A 5,615-nucleotide genomic window follows, 5' to 3' on the forward strand; every position below is an offset into this window, starting at 1 on the left:
AGCTGGAGGCAGGACGGTATGCGACAGTATTCACTGTTATTTGATCTGTTATGTTATTTGGAACATAACAGATCAAACATGGAGTCATTCTCCAGTTACTGAGATTAAAAGAACAAAACAGAAAAACTCACTGACGTGCTGAAGTAAAGGATCAAAGAGTCAGCTCGTCATATTTAAACATTCACGAAACATTTCTGTGATTCCTGACAGTTTGAATGGATCCCTCCTCACAGCAAGTCTAAACAGAAATATATCACACTTCACAGAAAGTCACACACATTTAGGTAAAATCATGATGATAAAAATTCACTGTACATCAGAAATTCCTCCCTTTATGATTGTATAATATATCTCTCTCTCTAACGTGACAAATGACTGCACAAGAACCTACAAATGGTTTTGGCTTGAATAACTGTTTTACACCTGATCACTGTGGTGTAATCTGTTTGAGTATAACTTGTTTTATTGTGAAAGGGGGTTCTGTGACAGGAAGTAAATAATAAAGTTTGGAGTTTGAGTGCTCTACAAGGTGTCAAGGTCAAGGTCAAGGTCAAATTTATTTATATAGCACATTTCAAACAGCCGATGCTGTACAAAGTGCTTAACAATATAAAAATGGCATTAAAAAGCAACAATGTAATACAATAATAACAATAAAAAAAACAATAATAGGACAATAAAAGAATTAAAACAATAACTAAAACTAATTCAAATAAGACCAAAATGCTTGGATCATAGTGTGTTAAAAGCCAGGGCATAAAAATGTGTCTTTAGTAATGATTTAAATTGCTCAAGTGTTTGTGCAGATCTAATATTTAAGGGGAGACTATTCCAGAGTCTGGGACCTGCCACAGAGAAGGATCTATCACCACGGGATTTGAGATAAGTCCGTGGGATGGACAGCATTAATTTAGAGCTAGACCTCATGGTTTTTCCTGGAGCATAGGCAGAGAGGAGCTCAGACAGGTAAGGAGGGGCTCGGGCATTAAGTGACTTAAAAACAAAAAGTAAAACTTTAAATTGGATCCTGTAGGAGACAGGAAGCCAGTGTAAAGAAGCTAAAACTGGGGTTATATGCTCTCTCCGTTTGGTACCAGTTAGCAGGCGAGCAGCTGCATTTTGAACCATCTGAAGACGATGGATGGTGGCCTCCCAGATAGCAAGACGACATTGAATCTATGTTGATTTTTCATCCGAACCGTCGTATATGGTCGGGGTTGAAATGCCAATGTTGTAACAACATTGAAATACTGTGGTAAACCGACGGTCTTACTATAGAGACGTTGTAACGATGTTGATTCACCGTTGTTTTTTTGTCATTGATATTTGATCTATTTATAGTCGACCAGGTGACAACAACAACGTCGAGAAAACGTCTATTTATAGTTGACGATCATTCGGCTCTGGTCACCATCAAAAACCATCGATTTGTAGTTGAGCATTAAATTGCATTGCAACTGATCGGGTATAAAGTACCAGAGAAAGTAGATTTATTGTTCATTTGTTATCAATGACTTGGTCTAGTTCACCAGCTTTAAAAAATCGTGTCTACGTGCAATTTATGTATAGTTGACCGGGAAATTAAAGCAGCGATCACTTGGACTATTCCACAGCACCCCTCTCACATTGGTACATCCCCCCAGGTATTGTCTTCTACAGTAGAGCGGGACATTTGATTTACTCTCAGCGGAATTGACCGGAGAAGGCATCAGTTCATGCACTGCACTGGCCTGCACCACGATTAGTATAAGGTAAGAATGAATGATTTTTTTCCCTACTCGTTATTTCCATGTTTGCATTTGAATAACAGTAAAAAACTCGTTAATGTTGTACATTAACAAGTTTTTTACAGTTATTTACGTTGCTCCCACAAAATGTGGGAGCCCGAAATTGTGTCTATACTTCTTACAATCCGGCAACAAATAAATTGCACTGCGAACAAAGTATATCAACAAAGAAAACATTTTCGTTTCATAATTTCTTCGTTATATTCCCTTACAAAGCTAGCTTTAACGCTTCGAGGTTTCCTTTGTTCTTGCCGTCGCCTCGGCGCTTGACCCAGACTTTCGCTCTGTAGTTGCTTAGTACTACAAAAAATTCTAAATCTGTGATATATGATTGATAAACGTAAAGTTAACTGTATAAACGTGTTCAATGACTTTGTTACTTTTGATGATTGGAGAGCACTCGCTTCAATTCGCACACGAAAACTTTAGACTTGAATGCTCACGCAGCATGCCCACGTGACTGTACGTTGCACGCTCACCTAACTTTAAGTTGCACGCGTACATGACTTTCCGTTTGTGCCTTGAATAATGAATAAGGCTACGTCCACACGTACCAGCGTATTTTTGAAACCGCTGATTTTTCTATGCGTTTGCACCTTTTGTCCACACGTAATGTATGTCTGGCCGTACATTGTGTTTGTATTTCCAGGCACATTTCACGAAGCAGAACGCAGTCTTCAGAGATATCCACGTGAACGCTGTGATACGTCTGACCTTCAGTCCGAAGAAGAAACCCAGACCAGTCTTAAAAGAAAGCACAAGTAAAACCTTTTTATTCACAAACATATCTTTGATTGTTAAGAATTTATGATCTTGTCTTTTATACATATCTGTGGTGCTTGCATACTGCAATATCACCACATAATATAGTCCAAAAAGTGGAAGTTTGTAAACTTTTTAAAAATGCAAAGCCGTGTACACTTGTGCACTTCAAAAATTCATTGTATACTGTACCTTCTTGCACGTCTCTGTTTCCTGTGTGTGTTGTTAGAAATCAAACTAACTTTAGGAAACAATATGCCAAAAGCATATTTACAATTACTTAAGACCGTTTTTAATTTATTTTCTTTAGACCAAATCCCCTGTACACATATACGGACTCAGAGGATGAGCAGCCTACAAAAAAACGGTTTCCCCAGGCCCCTCGAGTGAAAATACCAGGTAATAAAATACTGTCTAGTGTCTTTGTACATATGTGTCTGACACAAGGAAACTTTTTTGACAAGTTGTCTGTATTCTTAAATACTTAAAAAATTATCTTTTTCTAAACAGCCCTCATCACTCCGCAGTCTGCCCCCCAGCCCACTGATAGCAACCATCATAATGCCCCACCCAGCTTCCGGCACCTTTCGCCACTCCGGCACAAACCGACACAGCTTTGCGATCTCCCCAGCATGCAGAGTCTGATGTCTTCCCTATAGATGGTATGCTTTTAAAAAAGCTTTAAAGCTGCATCACAATGTCATTGTACTCTTATCTAAAAAAAACAAAACAATTTATACTCCTGAATGTCATCTTGTTGTGATTTTTTTTTTCTGTAGATTCCAGAGACTCTGTGAAGCCACTATTACAAGGCAAGTTTGAAAATCTTGGAATTTCACAGTTTACATGGTATAACAAATATATGTGACAGGCAAAAACTAGTAAACACTTTTAGCAGTTACAAGAACTAACAAATGAATATCCAACAAAAGGGAATAGAAATACATTGTACTGCCAATACTTTGGTTTATTCTTTGTATGACTTGAAAATCAGGCTTTAGGGAAAACCAAATGACATGTTTCTATCATCAATTACATGAAGTAAACACACAAGCACTTGCATACACATTTAAGACATGAGACACGCTAATTCCATCTCTTAAAATGTGTCTATAGGTGAGACGCTTTGCGTTGATTGGTGCTGCTGGACCACACTGGAGGTGCGAGTCCGCCGTGTAATGGTTTATGCCATTACAAAGGAGCTGGCCTCTGTACTCAACTGGGCAGGGGAAAAAATACCAAGGACCAGACAAAGCAAAAAAGGGCATTTAAAGAGACAGCGCTGTGCAGATGCATATTTGGTAAGTTTTAACATTTATTGTAGTTTTATGAGCCTAAAGTGAACAATAAAGGGATCAATTGATGTGCTGGGTGCGTTTCACATTTCCTATGTCTGTTTTTTGCTATATTACTTTGTCTTTCTTAATAACAAGACTTTCATGTCCGGTTAATCTGGAGATGGAGTCTTTGGTCTTCGGCTTGTTTTGTCCTCGGGTTGTACACTTTGTACAGCCCGAGGACCCCATGTTTTCTTTTTTCTTTTTTTTTAAAGGATACACGGCACACCATGCTAAGACATATCACATTTTCAGCTTATAGCTCTTTGGGAATCAAATGCGGCAGTTTGCTGATTTACGCCTGATGACTTTCATGTTTATTAGCCTAGGAGTTTACATACTTTCTCCCTGCTGAAGACAATTAACAAGAGCTTATTCATGTGCTCTAATTCCCTTTTTTTGTCTTTGTTTTTTTGTGTGTGTGTCTATTTTTGTCCTAGATGGCCTGGCGCAGCAGGTAGGGGCGAACTCTATGTCTGAGTTGGTCTTTGCTCAAGCAGTCCAGAAATGGCTCAGATATGCTCCAGATCGTACGGGTGGCACGCAGGACGCACATCATCCATCCCCATCCCGGAGTAAAAAATAAAAAGTGACGTGAAACATAGAAATGTAAATAGGAAACTTTGTCTTTTAATAAAGTATTTTGCAAATGATACATGTCTATTGACCTTTTTTGTTTTTTTGTTTTTTTTCAATAAAAAGCAACTGTGCGAAAGAGGTGGAAAATCAACACCATAGCTCAACAGTGTTTCAATATCAGAATCTGACATTGTTTCAATGTCAACAGTATTAGAAAATATAACATCGAATCAATGTCAGGTTTCAACATTGATTCAACATCAAAACCTGACGTTGTTTCAACATTAAAAATGGGTGCAAGAGTGACGTTGGGTCAACGTCAGATCTCAACGTTGGTTCAATGACATCACCTGATATTGACTCAACATTGTTTCAATGTTTCCTTGCTATCTGGGCTGATCTAGACCATAATACAATGAATTGCAGTAGTCTAATCTGCAAGTAAGGAAAAGGTGAATAACACGCTCAAAGACGTTAGCCGGGAGGTATGGCTTTACCTTGGCTAGCTGTCTTAGCTGAAAAAAGCAGGACTGAACTACTGCACTCACCTGCTTATTCAATTTAAAAGAACCATCAATGTAGACACCGAGGTTTTTTACATGTGTTTTACAATACGAGGAAAGGGCGCCCAGAGTGCTGTCGATATGATTAAAGTTGTCAAAAATGACAACCTCAGTTTTATTTTCATTTAACTTTAAAAAATTTAATGACAACCACTGTTTGACATCGTCAAGGCAGCATAATAAGAGCTGGGGATGGTCTGACCCTGCTTTTAAAGGCAGATAAATCTGCAAGTCATCAGCAAAACAGTGAAATGAAATGTTGTACCGCGAGAAGATGGAGCCCAATGGCAACAAATAGAGTGCGAACAGGGCAGGACCCAAAATAGAGCCTTGAGGTACACCGTATTTAAGAGGGGCTATTTTGGAGTTGTGGGGGCCCATATTGACATGAAAAGACCTTTCTGACAAATAGGACCGAAACCACTGTAGGGCAGATCCTTTTAGGCCAGCATGAAATTCTAGCCGTGATAACAGGATGTCATGGTCGACCGTGTCAAAAGCTGCTGACAGGTCCAACAATAAAAGGGCAGCAGGGCTGCCAGAGTCCAGAGTTAAAAGAATATCGTTAAAAATCCTTAAAAGTGCCG

General features: G+C 38.9%; 1 long non-coding RNA gene across 1 annotated transcript; it reads left to right on the plus strand.

The window, feature by feature from the left end:
- Nucleotides 1–3,062: 3,062 nt before the first annotated feature.
- LOC135933545 (uncharacterized) lies at nt 3,063–4,456 on the plus strand. The gene is made up of 4 exons (XR_010573795.1): nt 3,063–3,211; nt 3,329–3,361; nt 3,666–3,850; nt 4,327–4,456. It is a non-coding gene; the product is annotated as an uncharacterized LOC135933545 (long non-coding RNA).
- Nucleotides 4,457–5,615: the final 1,159 nt, after the last annotated feature.

The sequence above is a fragment of the Pelmatolapia mariae genome, linkage group LG9 (genome assembly GCF_036321145.2).
Source record: "Pelmatolapia mariae isolate MD_Pm_ZW linkage group LG9, Pm_UMD_F_2, whole genome shotgun sequence".
Classification (NCBI taxonomy): domain Eukaryota; kingdom Metazoa; phylum Chordata; class Actinopteri; order Cichliformes; family Cichlidae; genus Pelmatolapia; species Pelmatolapia mariae.